This window comes from Misgurnus anguillicaudatus, chromosome 5, assembly GCF_027580225.2.
Source record: "Misgurnus anguillicaudatus chromosome 5, ASM2758022v2, whole genome shotgun sequence".
NCBI classification, from domain to species: domain Eukaryota; kingdom Metazoa; phylum Chordata; class Actinopteri; order Cypriniformes; family Cobitidae; genus Misgurnus; species Misgurnus anguillicaudatus.
The window spans coordinates 6,255,075-6,276,445 of NC_073341.2; the positions used below are offsets into that span (position 1 = coordinate 6,255,075).

General features: G+C 40.7%; 2 long non-coding RNA genes across 2 annotated transcripts; one reads left to right on the top strand and one right to left on the bottom strand.

Annotated features, from left to right (window-relative positions):
• Positions 1–6,780: 6,780 nt before the first annotated feature.
• Positions 6,781–7,711, bottom strand: LOC129413514 (uncharacterized). Its single transcript, XR_008633966.2, has 3 exons — positions 7,572–7,711; positions 7,258–7,464; positions 6,781–7,171 (listed from the first exon to the last, which is right to left on the bottom strand). It is a non-coding gene; the product is annotated as an uncharacterized lncRNA (long non-coding RNA).
• A 204-nt stretch (positions 7,712–7,915) lies between these two features.
• On the top strand, positions 7,916–11,053 carry LOC129413513 (uncharacterized). Its single transcript, XR_012369516.1, has 3 exons — positions 7,916–10,029; positions 10,262–10,318; positions 10,408–11,053. It is a non-coding gene; the product is annotated as an uncharacterized lncRNA (long non-coding RNA).
• The last annotated feature ends 10,318 nt before the right edge of the window (positions 11,054–21,371 follow it).

Below are 21,371 nucleotides of genomic sequence, written 5' to 3' on the forward strand. Positions count from 1 at the left end.
ATTGTGATTTTATTCTCCCTCCAGGAAGGAAGAGGAGCGTGCCACGGGTAGAGGGAACCAGAGGCGGGAGCCAGTTCCCCGACGCAAAATCCCCTCCCCTTACCCTCCGTCTTACATTCAGCCGTGGCCCCCTGGAGGACAGATTCTGATTTTAGTTTTAATTCCCCTTTCCCCAAGTCCCCGTATATTTTAACTATTTAAATAAAGAAAGAATATTTTTATACTTACCTGTACTCGTTGTTGTCTGGTCATTGGGTTGGTTTTGGGGACCTCCTCGAGGTGGAAGTTTAGAAGGGGCGTGGCTTAAACATTAGCGGCCAGCCCCTGGCTTGTGACAATAACATCAGTGAAAGATAAACATGAGAAATTAAGCATTAAGAGAGGAAATCAGAAAGACTGTGAGTTTTCAGATTTTTGCTGCGTTGTAATGAGGAACTATTAGCACCTGTTGAACCACAGAATACAGATACCTTACGCACAACTCTTTTATCAGCCTTCTTTTCATTTTCAAGCGTACTGACTTCTTTAGCTTATCTAAGAATAGGGGATGACCAGATGTCCCTTTCTTCTGTGGACAGTCCCCATTTTTGGTTGCATGAGTGAAGCAGTCTTATGAATGTCCCTGTCTGTTAACTGTACATGTTTAAAAGAGACCATAAATCAAAATAATATCTGTGGTCACAGATGGTTTTCATAGTTTTCCTTTTTTTGGATGCTCTGGTGTTCTCAAAAGGCTTAGCTTGATCAGCAAGACTTCCTCAGTCAACCAACATCACCGGAAAGATCGCACTGGCTTTACTAAAAAAAATCTAAAAAGATTCAACACTATGTAACAAACAAGAAACCCATGAAAAGCCTTGCTGGTATAAGATAAGGATTAGGTGTGCTTTTGAAACAATAAGGTTGTTTAACATAAATTGCAAATTGCACAAATGAGTTGAAATAAGGGCAGGAAAATGCAGTGTTCTGGAGAAGAATAAATGCAGTTGAAGATAACCAAAACAGAAAAACAAAATGCAGATAATTTCTCAAAGTAAAAAAAGACATACTAAACTTCCACAAGATCAATTTAGAAGAGAACGGGTTTACTATGCTGTTCTAGAGAATCGTCTTTTTTGCTGTAAATTGTGAGGTGAGGCTTTTTTAATACTCTGTGATTCTTCTAAAATGACAATAAAAATGTTCAGAACTTGCAAATCCATGTCTGAAGTATTGTAGTCTGTATTATCTATTGTTACACTTCCCTTGCATGCCGTATGGGTTAGCTTACCCAAGAACCCTTTTGTACTTAAATGGTTATCTGTCTTTGCAAAAGCGTTCTTTAATTACCACCTTTTCTATTTTAAATTTAATAAGTTAATGTGAAGGTGCCTCCTGATTTTTTTTTACCTGTAAAAACCTCTGAGTCAACAGTCCTGCTTGAACCACCTGCAGACTAAAGCCGCCTTTCCATTGTACACTACCTACGGACACAACTGTTGGAGTTCCCATGAGAGTCATGAAATGTCAGTTTAATTGTTTATTAATGGCAACATGAGAGAGAAGCTCATTCCAGCACACGGGTCTTCAATCAACAAATATTCACTATAGTGGAATAAATAAATGAATGAAACAATAAACAGCTGAACATATGACAAAGACCACCAATATTTTGGAGAGAACATATTGAGACACTGATAATGGTAAACAAAGAAGGATGAATAAATTTCACCTCACATAGTTTTTTGATTGGAATACACTGAAATAGATCACTTCCGGTTGTCATATATCACATGCGGTGTAGTCGCACAAGTAAAAAAATTTTTTACGAATCCAAAGCTTAAAACGGATCAGAAAATTACCACCTAAATATTCACCTGACGCAGCACCTTTGTGACTCTCCAAAGAAAATAATGAATGACTTTGGGTTCTATCAGTCATGTAGAGTGGAAAGGCGGGTTAACAAAAAAACAGGTAAGATAGTAAAATAGTCACAGTGTTGCCAACTTGGCGACTTTGTCGCTAGATTTAGCGACTTTTCAGACCCCCTTGGCGACTTATTTTTTAAAAAGCGACTAGCGACAAATCTAGCGACTTTTTCTGGCATTGTTGGAGACTTTTGGAGACTTTGACGTGAAAGCGCGTGTAGTTTACTCTTCTCAACGAGCAGCTGCCACCGCTTCCGAAGGCTCCACCCCCATCCCAAAGCACTCACAGGCGAGGTATTCCTCGCGCAGCAAACCAGTTCTCTCCCAGCTGCATACAGTCAGGGCAGGAGATGTGGTTATCTCTCTGCGTTCAGACGGCATAATCGTACATGCGGGAAGCCGGAGCTGGCTGATCCCGCAATGACTTAAATTTATGGCAGGGTGTAAATGTAAAATGATCTTTGAATAAAAAAAATCACTGTACCAAAAAAAAAATGTATTTGAGTGAGCTGAGCAGCAGCACTTTCAGAACAGACAAACTATTATGGAGCTGATCAACGCGTTAATGAGCTATGCACCTAGAATACAACGTTTTCCATCATTTATCAGCGTATCCTCATATGTTTTGAAACTGGACTGTTTAGACATTTAAATATAAACATACACACGTTTCGTTTTATAAGAACAGAAGCAGATAAACGAATGAGAAAACATTTTTAGGCATTTACGTGTATTAAAATTACATTTGTGAAAGTTTAGAGAGAAAGAGAAACGTGAAACAGCCAATGTAGTAAGAATGCAAATACGACGTGATGACGTCACGGGTATGTTAATGAGGCCATGACGTAATCTAGCGACATTTAGCGACTTGCCAAGCAAGCTTTAGCTACTTTGCATTGAAAATAGTTGGCAACACTGAATAGTCATCATTTACTATTTAAAGTGCCCATATTATGAAAAACTCACTTTTTCTGGGTTTTGGGGTGTTATTTTGTGTTGCTGATGCTCCCACACGCATACAAACTTGGAAAAAAATCCATCCATGCTGTTTTGAGTGAGATACAGGTTTCTGAATGTCCTCTGCCTTGAGTCTCAGATTGCGCGAGTTCAAACTCAGCTCCGTTGTGACGTCACAAACCGTTTCGTCACATTCAGTTTGAATTTTCCCGCCCACCACCCCACTCGCTGGTCCCCACCCACTAGGGAGCTAGAGAGAGCACAGAGCAGTCAGTCACTTCGCTCGCTGATACCCTGCTGTTATCATGTCTCACTGAAATAACAGCGCTATTTGGATATTATGGATTATACTCCCGCCTACTTTTAAAAACAAAGTTGTAATGTGTGGTTATTGGAACCCGGAGTATTCTTATATACAGTGTGTTACGACGCAAATAGTCATCAGATTGTAGGCGATAAGACCTTCATGCGAAATCTGATGTAAACAGACTATGTAGCTCCCACGGATTATACGCATTTGTGGACAAAAATGGATGTGTTTTTTATTTGTATTGTATTTTACTGGACTTTCATGGATCATTCACACTTCTGAAACAGACTGGATTCGATTCGCGATCTTTGTATCAAACACAAAAGGTAAGAAGTCACGTTATATTTTGCATGTTGTCATCTTCTATCACAAAATACTACATTTATGATGCTAGAGCTAAATTTTTTTTGCCAAACTAACCGAGACCGGGCCTTACGCACCGGCTTTTCTGACGAGGCTAAGATAACCCCCGAGCCTCTAATAACTGTACGGTCCGGAGCTCCCGCTAGCTTCTAGCAATTAGCACGCGGTCCACAAGCAGTATACATCCCCTACCAGGTCTTAATTTCTGTAATTTGCAAAAATAATGCGTTTGAAAATGTTTATAACAGGAATATGTTAGTATTGTCCAGAGAAAACGAGTGTATTGTTGAGACTGCTCATCACAATTTACGCTGGAATCTTTGTGTCATAATTAGTTTGACACACCGAGACCGGGCCTTACCGGCCCGGCTTTACTGACTTGGCTAACCCCCGAGCCTCTTATAACTTTACGGTCCGGACCTCCTGCTAGCTTCTAGCAATTAGCACGCGGTCCACAAGCAGTATACATCCCCCGCCGGGTCTTAATTTCTGTAATTTGCGAAAATAATGCGTTTGAAAATGTTTTATAACGGGAATATGTTAGTATTGTCCAGGGAAAACAAGTTTATTGTTGAGACTGCTAACGTTACATCACAATTTACTCTGGAATCATTGTGTGTCATGAGTTTTTTTCTCCTGTAGTGTAACGTTACTTATTAGTGATACTTTTCTGCATGATTTGTCTGTTGGCAACATAAACCGTTAATAATAATATATAAAATAATTAGTGATGCACCGAAATGAAAATTCTTGGCCGAAACCGAAAAAAAGGAAACCAAGGCCGAAAACCCGAAACTGAAACACCGAAAGAAATTATTATGCCAATTATTAGTACAATTGCATTCATGGCTATCACTGTGTACTAACTAGGGGTGTGTGATGGATAAAAAAAACTCACAGTTCGGATCACATTACAGTTTTTGAGGCACAGATCAGATTATTTTTCCGATCAGCAAAAAGCGGGTGGGAAAAATCTAATAAACAATAAAGAAATTGCAAACATTTATAAAAAAGAACAAAGTTGCACATTAATAAGGTCTGAAATTAGCATAACAAAAATTAAATTAAATGAATCATAAGACTGTCTTTATTGTATAAATTAAATATATTATTATTTTTAGAGCTATTTGTCTCTTTTTCATGGGTTGTTTGATTAACATTAATGACACAGACTTAAGTAGGTTAATCTGACTGTAACCTATACATATACTTAAGGCATAAACAAATTTTTTTATTAGAAAAGGAATACTGTGGAGATAATTTTGTTTATATGTGCCCTATCAATAACAGAGATTTTATGTTTGCTTGTTTTTTTTTTAAACGCGTCTATCTAGTATGTGCACTTTACGAGGTCACAAACAGAGAAGGAGGGTGAATCTCAAACAGCGCAAAAGATGCTACACATAAAAACGATACGTTGTGTTTCATTGCTTTATTCGCCAAATGTACGTTAATGGATTACAGTGACACATTAGCGCGACTCTCTCTAAAGTTTACGCATCAAGACATGCTTAATCTTTGCAGACGCGTGCAAACGGCTCGACCCTGAGTGAAACCTGCTTGAGCACGAAGGGGAGGGGTGGGTGACGACTGATCACCGTGAGTGAAACCCAAGCGCTAGCGCACAGATGGGAGGGGCCGCGGTTGACATTCATTTTCGGTTTACATTTTCGGCTGGATTTTTTATTTCGGTCCGAAACCGATAATGCCATTTTCGGCCGAAATTTTCGGCGACCGAAATTTCGGTGCACCCCTAAAAATAATAACACAGTATGGTCTGTACTGCTCACGATACCACTGAGCATGCGCACGGGCACATGACGTTAGTAGTGGGGCGTGATCAAAGGAGCAGCAACTCATAAATATGTAATGACTGGCTCAAAACGGCACAATCTGAACTGCCTTGAAACAGAGGCTCCTAGAGATGGGTAACAATCTTTTCCTACAAGCTATTTCGAGCAAAAAAATTTTGAAACATGCTTTATGGAACTCATACACCTGTATAACTTGTGGAAAAGCAGTCATAAGATGGGCACTTTAAAGCATTTTGAAGATTGAAAGTTTTGTGTTGTCATTCCCTTTATAACAGGTAAGCTTTATACTGTTTTAAATTATATATTTATTGATTATGCAATGTAATTTTAAGAAATCCTGCTTCAATAATACTTGATTTGTTAAAATGTTAAAGGAACATACACATATAGGCATTCATTAAAGCAATAAGCCCCAAGAAGCAGTGGGTTACTAGTGCATTTTATAACAGCTAAGGGGCGTTGTTAGTCACTGTTAGGCTGTTATAAAATGCACTGTAACACCACTGCTTCGTGGGGCTTATTGCTTTTATAAAACGGTAACTTCATATGCATAGCACGCTTTTCATAACATAAAACAATAAGTTGTAATTATATTAGTACAAATATTACTCTTCCGCCAAACAAAGTAGTTCCTCAGAATCAAGTGTGGCTGCAACAGAGCGCAGTTCACAACCAACACAGACGCAGCAAAGACACAATGAAAATAGGATTCAAGACTGTAGTGTGTATTCTCATAAATCAACATTCATCTAATTTATACATTAGCATTAATATTGTGCAACTGTTGAAGTGATGATCAAATATGCTTTGAAGCATGCTTAACGTTAACTCTTATCCCATCAGCGTTTTTTTAAAGTTGCCACCCAGTTTTAGTTTAATGCCTTACAGAAAAATGATCTTCCTTAAACAAACATAAAATATATCAAAATAAGAACAGACGCTCCAAACCCGTTTCATCCTACCTTCATTTGTTCTCTTATTACCTCTCAAATTTTCGGCTAAAAGCTGAGATAATTCAATTTTGGAAAACTTTTGTAAGAGATCAGATTCAGAGCCATGACGGTGTTTTTAGTGTTGAGTGAATGCATCAGTTTTTATGTTGGGTAAGATCGCCATCTAGTGGATAACAGCAGAAATAAGAATTTAATGTTAAAGAACAATAAAGAGAAGTGTTTTCTCTTTATTGACAAGATGACTCAACAATATTTATTGAAATGTATCTGGATATCGCCATTAATTGTGCAACTGTAGAAAAATTTAAAATATGATTAAAGACTCTGGTGTTTATTTTCATAAATCAGTTCGTAGCAACAGTGGCGCGGTGATACTTATGCAATGCGGTCTGAACCATGGGGTTACCGGGGTATTGCGGCTTAGAACTCGTTTCAACCAATCAGAATGAAGAACGGGTCATTTTATAATGTACATTAGGTTGGAAACGTAGACTAACCATGTTTCTTACACAAAAATGTTCCGTTCAGTTGACCTTTTACCACCAATTACTCAATAAATACTTCCAGGTCAGACATAAAATGTATATCAGTGTCAACCTCATTTTCCCCTCTTTCACCCATGACCAGGAAAGACAACTCATTTATTTTTTGGATGGCAGACCATGGCTTTCCAGTAACCAGATCCCTGATAAAAGTACTGGTTACTGGGATAATAAAAGAAAGTGGTAGAGCTGCCACCACCACGGTCAATATGGAGAATGGGCCAAGTGACGTGGTGGTCCCGATTGAAGGCCCGGCCACCGATTCCCTGGACAGAGCTAGAGTCCATGGTGCTACACCGGAAGCCATCGAGGGATTCTTTAAACTCTACAAAGAGTTATACACAAAGCATAGTTTACAAGACAAGCCACATCTTATTTATAATTGTGGTGAAACTGGATTTGGGGACAAACCTCGGTCCAGGGAGAAGGTCCTGTGCCAGGTGGGAAAAAGCATGTGTACCAGCAGTAGCAGACAACCAGAGAGCACATCACAGTGCCTTCCAAGCAATGCCTACAGGCTGGATGGGCCCCCCAATGCCCTCTTTGGCATCCAAGATAAGGGGTATATGGATTCTGAGCTCTTTTTAAAATGGCTGCATCATTTTGTTAAATATGCACCTGAGGAGAGACCACTAATTTTAATCATTGCCCAACATGAGACATGTGTGAGACAAAAGATGTGATAGTGTTTTGCAGAGAAAACATGATCAAAATTCTTTACCTACCTGCACACACTACACACATTTTGCAACCCCTGGACATTGCAGTCTTCAACCCACTGAAGACTGCTTTCTCCACCATGGCTTCCAGGATGGGTTTGGTCCGGGGATATGTTGTAGTGGGGAAGAAGCAGTTTTCACTGCTGCTTAAACATGTTTACCCAAATGCGGTCACCGCCCAAAACATCAAGGCTGGGTTCCGCAAAGCTGGAATCTTTCCTCTGTGCAGAGCTTGTGGATACAACCCAGGTAATTTTCACATTAATACAATCTTAATTCAACCTCTTAGTTACTTGGTTTCTTTTTAAGTGTGCTAATAAGTTTTACATACTTTTCATTTTTTTAGGTGGTGAGAATGCTTCCATCTGCAACTCCAACTGCAACTCCATCCATCGTTCCCACACCTCCTTTAACCACACCATCCAGCAGTGGACCACACATGAGTCCTGCCACACCATCTAGCATTTCCACCCCTCTTTCAGCCGCACAGTCCAGTACACAACCTAATGAAACAGACACCACCACCACTCCCTCCAACACACAAACACCTTGCCCCACCTGTAACAGAGTGGCTCCCAAAAATTACCTGGTGGTACCAGGTTTAATCCCCGTGACTCTGGCTAATGTCCTCCCGAGCCCAGCCCTGGAGCGGAATGACAGGGTAAGGCGTCGCATTCCGTTGCAAGCCCGCGTCCTCACCAGCGACTCATACATTGAACTGCTAAACAAAAAAAGCAGCAGAAAAAAAAGAGAAGGAAGATAACAAGAGAAAGTGCAGGGACGAGATGGCAAAAAAGAGGGAAGAAAAGAGACAAGCCCAGGAGGCAAAAAAGGCAGGCCCCTGCTGTGACAGTGGAAGATGGCGAGCACTGTGCCCTGTGCAAGAGAGTGGTCCCTCCTGACTCCAATAATGAAGCCATTACAGAATGGCTTCAGTGTGATCTGTCTCACTTATGGTTCCAAATTCAGTGTGCGGAGGTGGAGAAAGTCCCAGATGAAGACTGGTTTTGTCACAAATGTTGTTCTTCTTAATACACCTCAGTTACAAATATAAATTAATTGTTATGTAAGTTAACATTAAGTGTTCATTTTTATTATGTTATTTAAAATTTACTGTTATTAAGATGTTATTTAAATATGTTTCATGTAAATAGCTATGTCACACACACAAACACGTTCGTTTATATAATAAACAAACTATAAACACAACGTTTTCATTGCCATCTTTTCATGAAAAGTAAAATTTACGATTTCATGCATAAAGTTAAATAACAGTTAAATGTCACCTCAAGACAAGTATGCATTAAAATAAATAAACAACTCACCTGCAATTAATTAAATAAGAATTTTCGCAGCTGAAAGCATGTGCTGCACTCTGTACAAAACATTGTTGTGAACGTGTACGAAACATCCTTTCGCCTCATCATCTTCCGTAAACGTGCGGAGGAAGAACATTTTCTCACTTTTCTCAAACACTGTTGGTCTAAAACACATCAATCAAAGTATGGCTCATACAATTGGCCTTCCCCCAGAGAATGAGCACACAAACATGCTTGTTGGAACAAGTTGCTTCGAAGAATAGCCGAAGGCATCCGGAAAACGGCGAAAAGGGTCCGGAAAATGGTTAGTCTACGTTATGCTGGTTTAGAAATTGCTTACCATAAAACTTCAAATAATAGCCTAGTCCCAAATAGAAGCCTGTCTCTTTTAGACGCCTGGTGTGACGACAGGTTTGGGTAAATAAACGCCTGTCTCAAATAAAGGCCTGGTCTGTTTTTTAGTTTCGGGTTGTATTTAATCTTCTAAAACCCGTCAGATCATCTGTTTAAGCCAGTTCTATGGTGCAGATTGCGCTAAAGTTTTGATTACCTGTAGATGTCACGTGACAGACGCAGTCGTTCCGTTACTCATCACTATGACAACACAACAAGCTTCGTCGTCAGGATTGAGGTGATGATGACAGTAGCAAAGTGGCAATCGGGAGAGTCTGGACTTTTCCCGGTGGGCCAGTAGTGTTTTGGGGCCGCTGATAATAGCCGTGCTTTCAGTCTTTTGTCATGCATGCACTCCCGCCACACATTGTATTTCTCACAGCTAGTAGTGGCACCTCCGGCATCTTGAGGCAGCTAGTGGTGGCACCTCCGGCATCTTGAGGCAGCTAGTGTTGGCACTTCCGGCATCTTGAGGCAGCTGTGTTGGCACTTCCGGCATCTGACACATCTTGAGGCAGCTAATGGTGGCACCGTGACTTTCTGAGGGAGCTGACAGTTTTTGTGTCATTAATTTATACTTATATTTATCGGATATTTATACTAGAAGCCGATTTTGTGTATACTGATACTTGATCCGTGCGCTTGTTATGCAGTTTACTGTTAAATTGAGATATCCAGCTGCAGCCTCGCAGCTCCACCCACATGAATCAGGGCGCTCGTTTCAGAGACATAACAGCATGGCGGAGAACACGGTCAGTTGTTTATACTATTTCTGTAATTATGTTGTGAAATCAACATAAAATAAATGAAAGATAAGTGAATATCAGATTACATACCAAACATGTACAGTTAAATTAAATATTACTTTTTTATTTACTGCAGTTGTAATTCAAATATTTATTTAAGTGTGTTTGTCGTAGGCTACGTTAATCTAGAGTACTAACTGTTTACTTTGTCATGGAATTTTCATTTAATCCCTCGTAGGAACATGTTAAACTTCCTACAGGAAGGGAACTTCAACTGTGTACAAGCTGCAATGAGGTATTTATCAGTATTACAATTTATGGCTGCAAATATTAACTTTAAATGGAATATAAACATTTCATTTTTCTTACTATTTTCTAATGAAGGTGCTTCCAATAATAAGGGACATGAAGATGGCTTTAAAATGGATAAATGCCAACAGGCATTTGTTCAAGGGCCCCGTGAAGGAACCTTCATTCCTAAAAATGGATGAGGAGCAGAAGAAAATGGCCCTGAACGAATTGAAAGAGCAGCTGGAAGGCTGTAGGGAGCCCTTTTCCTTTTGTTTTTCATTTCAGGAAGACATGGAGTCTTTTCTCTGTGAAGTTAGGGACATAATGGGACTACAAGTTAATTGTTATTTTTAGTTTTTAAAATCTTAATTTGTCTATTATTGTTTATTTTGGTATTATACATGTCGTTAAGTTTAAAATTAAATTGTAGTTCTGGTTTGTAGTTCACAAAAAGGGTTTATCTGTGACACTGCTGTGAAGAGCCTTTTGTAGCCCATTTATTTTTAGGAGTGTAGCACAGTTTCTCCACAGTGTAGTATGTAGTTTAAATTCTAAAAAATAAAATATATTTGAAATTAAAACATTATGCTCTGTGTCTCAGTATTTATTACAAAATTAGCATTAAGTAGATTTGGTTTTCACGACCAGTTCCGGTAGACTTAGTAACATATGGCTAAAACATTGCTAATTTATTTAAACAATATTTTAAAACAAAGTACCACTTTCTCGCTAATCTGACAGTATTGCATTTCTGTTGTCTACCGCTAGGTGGCACCAAGGACAAACGTGAAACACCGCCTATGGCTTTCACTAATTGTGCGCCCTGCGAGTTGTTGGTTGTCAATTGTTTTGTTTTGCAGATTAAACAGAGTCATACAGATTTGAAAAGACAAGAAGGTGGATAAATTACGAAATATGAGTTTTGGTTTAGCCCTTCAATTTGAAAACGTATAGGGCGTTTTCCTGGACAGGGTTTAGATTAATCCAGGACTAGGCCTTATTTTGTATCAGGTCGTTTGAGAAGTTTTTACAAACATACCTTACAAAAACACTACAGGGGTGCATCTTAAGTCAAAACAATGTTAACGATATATGTTCAAATTAAACAGGACAATGTTTTTTTAAATCAAACAGCTCAAACATGCATTTTAGTCTGGGACTATAAGATAAACCCTGTCCAGGAAACCGTCCCATTTAGTTTTTACACATAGCAAATGTTAAATAAACTCCAAAAATTGTTATGCTCAATATGCTTTGTATTTTGAAAAGTAGAACAAATTTAATATTTTCAATATAAAAACAAATATGTACAATATACAGTCTTGTTCAAAATAATAGCAGCACAATGTGACCAACCAGAACAATCAAGGTCTTCAGTATACCTTTCACTGCTACGTGGCAAACAAGCCACCAGTAGGTTCAGTAGATTCCCAGAAAACAAACAAGACCCAGCATTCATGGTGTGCACGCTCTTGGGGCTGTGCAGTTGGGCAATTGGTTGAGGGGGGTGTGTTCAAAAAAATAGCAGTGTCTACCTTTGACTGTACAAACTCAAAACTATTTTGTACAAAAATTTTTTTCTGGGATTTAGCAATCCTGTGAATCACTAAACTAATATTTAGTTGTATGACCACAGTTTTTTAAAACGGCTTGACATCTGTGTGGCATGGAGTCAACCAACTTGTGGCACCTCTCAGCTGTTATTCCACTCCATGATTCTTTAACAACATTCCACAATTCATTCACATTTCTTGGTTTTGCTTCAGAAACAGCATTTTTGATATCACCCCACAAGTTCTCAATTGGATTAAGGTCTGGAGATTGGGCTGGCCACTCCATGACATTAATTTTGTTGGTTTGGAACCAAGACTTTGCCCGTTTACTAGTGTGTTTTGGGTCATTGTCTTGTTGAAACAACCATTTCAAGGGCATGTCCTCTTCAGCATAGGGCAACATGACCTCTTCAAGTATTTTAACATATGCAAACTGATCCATGATCCCTGGTATGCGATAAATAGGCCCAACACCATAGTAGGAGAAACATGCCCATATCATGATGCTTGCACCTCCATGCTTCACTGTCTTCACTGTGTACTGTGGCTTGAATTCAGAGTTTGGGGGTCGTCTCACAAACTGCCTGTGGCCCTTGGACCCAAAAAGAACAATTCTACTCTCATCAGTCCACAAAATGTTCCTCCATTTCTCTTTAGGCCAGTTGATGTGTTCTTTGGCAAATTGTAACCTCTTCTGCACATGCCTTTTTTTTAACAGAGGGACTTTGCGGGGATTCTTGAAAATAGATTAGCTTCACACAGACGTCTTCTAACTGTCACAGTACTTACAGGTAACTCCAGACTGTCTTTGATCATCCTGAAGGTGATCATTGGCTGAGCCTTTGCCTTTCTGGTTATTCTTCTATCCATTTTGATGGTTGTCTTCCGTTTTCTTCCACGTCTCTCTGGTTTTGCTCTCCATTTTAAGGCATTGGGGATCATTTTAGCTGAACAGCCTATCATTTTTTGCACCTCTTTATAGGGTTTCCCCTCTCCAATCAACTTTTTAATCAAAGTATGCTGTTCTTCTGAACAATGTCTTGAACGACCCATTTTCCTCAGCTTTCAATTGCATGTTCAACAAGTGTTGGCTTCATCCTTAAATAGGGGCCACCTGATTTACACCTGTTTCTTCACAAAATTGATGACCTCAGTGATTGAATGCCACACTGCTATTTTTTTGAACACACGCCTTTCAACTAATTCAACTAATTGCCCAACTGCACAGCCTTAAGAGGGTGCATATCATGAATGCTGGGTCTCATTTGTTTTCTGAGAATCTACTGAACCTACTGGTAACTTGTTTGCCACGTAGCAATAAAAAAATATACTAAAAACCTTGATTATTCTGGTTAGTCACATTGTACTGCTATTATTTTGAACAAGACTGTATATACAACAATGTGGTACTGCTTGTGATTTTTAGTGATTTTCAAATCTAGCAAAAATTCTGTACTTTCTTTTATCCATCATCTCTGTGCAGAATGCCTCAAAGTCATTTCTTTCCTCAAACACATGTAAAATCTTCTGCTGGAGAACTCTCGTCATATTCCGACTTCCAGCTCCGCAATTTTCTGATTTTTTCCAGTTGTTTGTCTTTGTCCATTGAAAGGACACTGGGTAGAATGAAGTGGCCTTCAAATGATTCCTTTTGGCACCATTCAGCTGCAAGACTGCTGTCTCTCAGAAGAATGTTTTGCTGCAGTGCAGGAGAAAAGATTTGTTTAAATAAGGTGAAAGTTGTATTTATTTTTGTTACCAAACTAATCTTTTAATCTTCAATTGCATGTACAGTACAATATTAAGATTTTCTTTTTTAAGAAATTATTGTCACTGAACAATGAAGTCAATTCATTAAATCTCTACGATTGATATGAACAATGAAGTCAATTCATTAAATCTCTACGATTGATATGTGACTCAAGTAAACACGTTTTATGTTTTAGTTGTGAAGTGACACACGGTTGTCTAAGATCAATCATCAGACAATATCTTTATATGATATAATATTTATCAACCATGTGTATATTCATCTCAGTAGTTTAATTCTTTCTGCATGGAATGCTTGTAAGAAAATCTGTCCAAACATACAGAGCAAAGACTTAACAGAAGCAAGTGTTTTTAAAGTGTTTAATTAATTGTTACCTCTTCTGTGCTTTGTGGGGGTACTGGTTTGGTCTTTGCAGCCCTGGAAAAAAGAACATAAATTCCATAAGATGTCATACAAGTGATCTCATCTCTACCTAGGCAAATCTATCTATGTTAGGACTGACAGAATATGTTTTGTGATATTACACACAATGTAGGTTTGCACAACTACAATGCAAATAATTATCCATACCTTTTTTTTCTTTTAAAAGTTGTTGACTTCAGAAGCAAAGATTCGGCTTGAAATCGAGACAAGCCACTGTTGCTTTGCAACCACTGAATGAATACCTGTAAGACAAATATGTATTAATAGGCTAAGTTTCAGTTTTATCCATATTGTTTATTCTTACATTTCACTTAAATTGCTATTTAAAATCAAGTATTTGCAATTTGAGAATGCATTATAAACAACAATGACAATACTTCTACAGCATTCATTAATCATTTCAGCATTTACTGATACATATTACATAGCTGTAACTGTTAACATACAGTTAGCATAATTATTGCACAATAAACTATAGTATTGATATGATGAATAAAAAATAGTTAATCAAGGATAAAAACTATACTCTGATAATTTTATGTTTGGTAATGCATTAAGTAAAGTTGACAAATGCAACCTTATAGTAAAGTGTTATCATTCATGTAGGGGTTAGAGTTGTCAATGGCAAGTTTTTGAATTTTTGTTATATTGAATACATGTCCTCTATAGCTCACCTCAGGCAACATGACCTCAGTAATAAACATCCGATTCTCCACTACAGTTCCTGGCAATGCAAGTATTTTTTCCAGACGCCGGATTATCTCTTCAGTCTGGGGTAACAAGTAAAGAAGATCCACGGAAAATCATTACTGACAGAGTAACATAAGCTTTCATGGCATGTTGACATTTTGTCCATTTATTTCTCACATTTACTATTCTCTGAAGTCCAGAAATGCATCTGTAAAGTTTGTCATTTCTCACCTGTCAACATTCCTTTGCCTAAACCAAGATTTCTGACCTATGTCGCCGTGTATGTGAAATTGAGGATAAGAGCTCTTCATTTAATCTCATTGCTTTAAATATTGACATAAAGTTACTATGTCAATATTAAACATATCAAGGTTATATTTTTATAGAATTCATGTTTACATTACTTACTTTTTGTAGGAAACTATAAAACATTTAAACTATAAGCTCTATTACCTCAGCTGGGTTTTCACAGGCACAATCAAAACTGTTTAATACACCGACAGTATGTGCTGTAAATATGTGTGCAGTGATTTACATCCTCCTTGTTTATAGTGTGCCCTGTTATTGCATTTTAGCTAAATATACTTATTTTCTTAATTTGATATTCAATAAATATGTCAGTTGCAATATGCATTATGATCCATTGTAAAGTCTGGATTTCAGAATATTTATCATGTACTACTGCTTTAAATCTTAAAAAACAGGAGTTGTATGTATAATTGAGACTGAAAGAACACTTCACATACCTCCTTGACATTTAATAAGGTGTCATGTGTGATGTAATATTTCCGAAGGACTGGGTCAAATCCTCTGTGATTCCAAAGGTACATTCTGTTCGAAAGAACATTTCCACTCTGAAGGTTGCTGTGACGAGACTGACAGGTTAGGTTCCATTTGCAACTCTTTATTGATGTTATCAAGTAGCAAACAACATTAAACAAAGGGCACATCCAAGTAATCATAAACGTTTAACAGACCAGGTTCGGGGCAGGCGGCAATCACTCATAAACGTAAATCAGTCCAAGATCGGGGCAGGCAGAAAGCAGTCGTAGTCGTTATCCAGTCCAAGTTCAAGGCAGGCGGCAAGAATCAATAAACCAAGAGACAGTCCAATATAACACCAGGAAATCAAACACGGGTACACACAGGGAAAACGCTCAGTAATGCTGCTAGGGCAAACAAGACTTCGCAAAGTACAAGTGGCAGAGTCCCAGGTTAAATAGACCCGCTGATACGCTGCAGCTGGTGTGTAATCAGCGGGTCACAGTGCATGATGGGGAATGTAGTCAATACTCGGGTGAATGAGAAGTACCGGGAGCGTTGGCGCTGACATCCGTCACAGAGCCCCCCCCCCCCTGCGAGCGGCTCCAGACGCGGGAAGTGTTCTTTCGAGGACGACCTCGGGGACGAGGGGCAGGTTTATCTGGGTGTAGTCTGTGAAATTCATGGATGAGGTTGGGATCCAAGATGTCATTAGCGTTCTCCCACGACCTCTCCTCGGGACCATACCCCTCCCGGTTAACGAGGTACTGCAGGTTGGAGCCCTGACGTCTGGAGTCCAGCAGCTCGCTGACCAGATAGGCCTCTTCTCCGTCCACCATGATGGGAGGGGGCCCTGATCCTCCAGAATCTACAGCCGCTCCCGGGTCCTCGGCAGGTTTTAACAGGGAAACATGGAAAGTGGGAGAGATACGGTAATTAGGGGGGAGATCAAGACGGTAGGAGACAGGATTAACTTGTTTCAAAATTTTAAAAGGACCAACATACCTGGGACTCAACTTTTTGCAGGGGAGACGAAGTTTCAGGTCTCTGGACGAGAGCCAAACCAACTGACCAGGTTCGTAGTGGGGTTCTGGGGTTCTATGGCGATCTGCTTTTTCCTTGACCTTCTTGATGGCTCGAGACAGATGAACGTGAGCTTCTTGCCAGGTTTCCTGACTTCGAGTGAACCATGCATCAATGGCCGGGATGTCTGCGAGTTCCTCGTCCCAGGGAAAGATGGGCGGCTGGTATCCCAGGACGCATTGGAATGGAGTGAGACCCGTGGAAGTTTTCTTAAGGGAATTCTGTGCATATTCCGCCCAAGGTAGGAAGCGACACCAGTCATGCTGATTCTTGTGACAGTAAACTCTGAGAAACTTAGTTAATTCTTGATTAAGACGTTCAACTTGACCATTGGATTGTGGGTGATAACCGGATGTAAGACTGATGTTGATGTTTAGAGCTTTGAAGAATGCTTTCCATACCTTGGACGTGAATTGCGGTCCCCGGTCAGATACGATGTCCTCAGGAAGTCCGTAATACCGGAAGACACAATGCAGCAGCTGTTCAGCGGTTTCCATGGCGGATGGCAGCTTGGGCAGAGGGATAAAATGACATGCTTTAGAGAAACGATCAATGACAGAAAGTACCACTGTGTTACCATCAGACCTGGGCAGATCCGTCACAAAATCCACCGCTATGTGAGACCATGGTCTCTGTGGGATCACAAGGGGTTGGAGGAGACCAGCTGGGTTCTGGTGTGGGGTTTTACTGGCTGCGCAAGCTGTACAGGCGTTCACCACCGCGCTGACATCAGGTAACATGGATTGCCACCAAAACTTGTTCTTCAGCATCACCAAAGTAGAGTTAATGCCCGGGTGCCCAGAAGAGAGAGATGTGTGTACCCATTGAATGACCTGCTTCCTGTGAGAAGGAGGAACGTAAGTACGGTCTGCAGGGCATTCCGCTGGTGGTGGGTTAGCATTGTTGAGCTGGTTTATTTCTTGCATAAGGTTCCACTGAACAGGAGCTACAATGAGGGAGGGTGGGATGATGGGCTCGGAACAAACAGGCTGGGGTGAAGAATCAAAGATACGTGATAATGCATCTGCTTTGGTGTTTTTGGATCCAGGTCGGTATGTGATAGTAAATTGAAATCTAGTGAAGAACAGAGCCCACCTTGCTTGCCGGGTATTGAGACGTTTGGCAGATTGTAAATATTCCAGGTTGCGATGGTCTGTGAGAATCAAGAAAGGGTGTTTGGCGCCCTCTAGCCAATGCCGCCATTCTTCCAAGGCCGCCTTCATAGCCAAAAGCTCTCTGTTACCCACATCATAATTTCTCTCAGCAGGATTCAGTTTTCTTGAATAGAAAGCACAAGGGTAAACTTTGCCTGGGTTACCTTGTTTCTGTGATAATACCGCGCCCACTCCAGAATTCGAGGCATCCACCTCGACTATGAAAGGCTTCTCGGGATCTGGATGATGCAGAATGGGAGCTGAAGTAAAACGGGTCTTGAGGTCACTGAAGGCAGCTTCGGCTTCCGGGTTCCATGAGAGCTTGTGATTGGACTTGTGCACAAGTGAAGTTAAAGGGGCAGCAACAATACTGAAATTCTTGATAAATCTTCTGTAAAAATTAGCGAATCCCAGAAATCTTTGGAGTTCCTTTACCGTAGTAGGTTTGGGCCACTGTAGAACTGACTCCACCTTCTTTTCATCCATAGCCACCCCGTCTGGACTTATGATATACCCCAGGAAGGACGTAGAGGACTGGTGAAACTCACATTTTTCTGCTTTCACGTAGAGCTGGTGTTCAATGAGGCGTTGGAGGACAGTTCTGACATGTACCACATGTTGTTCTAGAGAATCAGAATAAATTAGTATGTCATCTATGTAAACAATCACAAATCGGTTAAGCATGTCCCGGAGAACATCATTAATAAAGGACTGGAACACGGACGGACTGTTAGATAGGCCGAAGGGCATCACCAAGTATTCATAGTGACCATCACTAGTGGAGAATGCTGTTTTCCATTCATCCCCTTCACGAATACGAATCAGGTTGTAAGCACTACGAAGGTCCAACTTGCTGTAGATCTTAGCACTGCGTAGTTGTTCCAAAGCAGCTGGTACTAGGGGTAATGGATAGCGGAACTTTACTGTGATGTCATTCAGGCCCCGATAATCAATACATGGTCTAAGACTGCCATCTTTCTTGCCCACGAAGAAAAACCCTGCAGAGGCTGGTGACGTAGAATGACGTATGAAGCCCTTCTCAAGTTCTTCTGCGATGTATTTCTTCATGGCTTGTTGTTCTGGTTCTGATAGAGGAAAGATGCGTCCTCTAGGTGGCACCGCATCAGGTAACAGCTCAATAGCACAATCACTGGTTCGATGAGGTGGTAACTGTGTGGCTTTGATCTTGCTGAATGCAATGGCAAGATCTGAATACTCGTGGGGAACATTATCAGGTAAACTGGGTACTGGATTAATTTGTGACGTGCAGACAGAAAGATCAGGTGACATATTCAAACAGGATTTCATACACTTATCACTCCACTTCAGAATGCTCTTTTCCTTCCAGGAAACGAGTGGGTTGTGTAAATGCAACCAGGGGAATCCCAGAATGACTGGATTGTGAGGAGATGATATGACGTAAAAGACAATCTCTTCCGTGTGGTCGTGTTCGGTAACAAGTGTGATGCTTTGAGTGATGTGCGTGACGTGACCGGTGCCCAATGGTCGTCCGTCTAACGCTGCGATAGAGAGAGGGGGTACACAAGGGGTTACAGAGATTCCATGAGACTTTACTAATCCCGTGTCAATAAAGTTTCCCGCAGCCCCGGAATCAAGCAATGCTTTGGTATTGAATTTACTATGTTTCCATGACAACGAGACCGAAACTTCCATACATTCAAATGTAGTAGATGGTATAGATGCACTCACCCGACCTAGGCGTGTCTGAGCTGGTCGTGAGGGACAGACAGCTAGAACATGGCCAGCTTCACCACAATACAGGCATAGACGTTGACGAAAACGGCGTTCTCTCTCATCCGCCGTGAGACGTGCTCTACCCACTTGCATGGGTTCACTCGTATCTGGTGAGGGTGCTGAATGAGTCGTGTGAGTCTCAACTACTCGGACTGGTCTGCGACTGCGTACTAAATTATCCACTCGTATGGACAGCTTGACGAATTCATCAAAACTCCTCCCTTCGTCACGGCAGGCTAACTCGGACTGTAACTCTTGACTTAGACCTTGGCGAAACAATGTCTTCAAGGTATCTTCAACCCAGTTGGTCTGTGCAGCGAGTGTGCGGAAGGTCAGAGCGAATTCGGCCGCTGAGCGGCGCCCCTGTCTAAGGGAGAGTAGTTGTTCACCTGGGTCTCGACCTCCTGCTGGGTGTTCAAACACAGCTCGCATGGTGCTCTTAAACTCATCAAAGGTACTTTGGTTAAAGTTGCCAGCTGCCCATAATGCCGTAGCCCACTCTAATGCTTTCCCAGTAAGCAAAGAACAAATCAATGAGATTTTACTAACCTCCGTGGTGTAAATGTGGAGTTGTTGGGCGATGAAAAGCTCACACTGCATGAGAAAGCCTTTACATCGATCTGGGGTGCCATCAAACTTTTCAGGGAATGCCAGACGGGGTGTAACTGAAGCCGGAGGCGTGGCTATGGGTCGAGGTGGAGGAGGCGTGGGAACTGGTGTAGCGGCGTTGTTAGCCGATGTAGCTAAGCTCTGCACAGAGCGAACTAATTCCTCCGTGAGAGATGTCAGTCGGACTAACTGATGTTGATGAGCCGCTAGGATGTTTGCTTGTGTGGACAGCTCGCCTGTAAGCTGTGCCACGGTTGCTGGAGCCTGTGGTGGCGAAGTCTTCTGTGACGAGACTGACAGGTTAGGTTCCATTTGCAACTCTTTATTGATGTTATCAAGTAGCAAACAACATTAAACAAAGGGCACATCCAAGTAATCATAAACGTTTAACAGACCAGGTTCGGGGCAGGCGGCAATCACTCATAAACGTAAATCAGTCCAAGATCGGGGCAGGCAGAAAGCAGTCGTAGTCGTTATCCAGTCCAAGTTCAAGGCAGACGGCAAGAATCAATAAACCAAGAGACAGTCCAATATAACACCAGGAAATCAAACACGGGTACACACAGGGAAAACGCTCAGTAATGCTGCTAGGGCAAACAAGACTTCGCAAAGTACAAGTGGCAGAGTCCCAGGTTAAATAGACCCGCTGATACGCTGCAGCTGGTGTGTAATCAGCGGGTCACAGTGCATGATGGGGAATGTAGTCAATACTCGGGTGAATGAGAAGTACCGGGAGCGTTGGCGCTGACATCCGTCACAGTTGCTTTCCAAGTCCTGTTTAAATGTATACATGTTTTAAAGTAGTACGTTTGTAACCACTCTAATTTGTGTATTTAATGAGTACCAAGTCAGAAAACTTTGTATAGCTCACTGGATGATTACCTTTATCTGTTCATTTGTCAGAATGTCTTCAGGTTTTATGGACTCAAGGATGTTATCGCTATTCAAAACAAAATAATTCAAATTCCTTAATGTGGTCAAACATCTGTCCACATTTCACTTTACAATGTACTGTACATTATAACAGTGTTTTGAGTTTTTAGGACCCTGATCACTGGTGTGCAAGGACCCTATTGTTCTTCAAGGAGTTATTATTATTTAAAAAACAATTATGTTGATTTCAATGGAGGTATGACATTTATGAGATTATTCTTACACATCTAGGACAAGGTTGCAGCCACAAAAGAAGTCTTTTGATGCAGACCCGGCGCCAGACACAAATTCACGGACGGCCATTTCATTTTTCAGGGGGGGCAC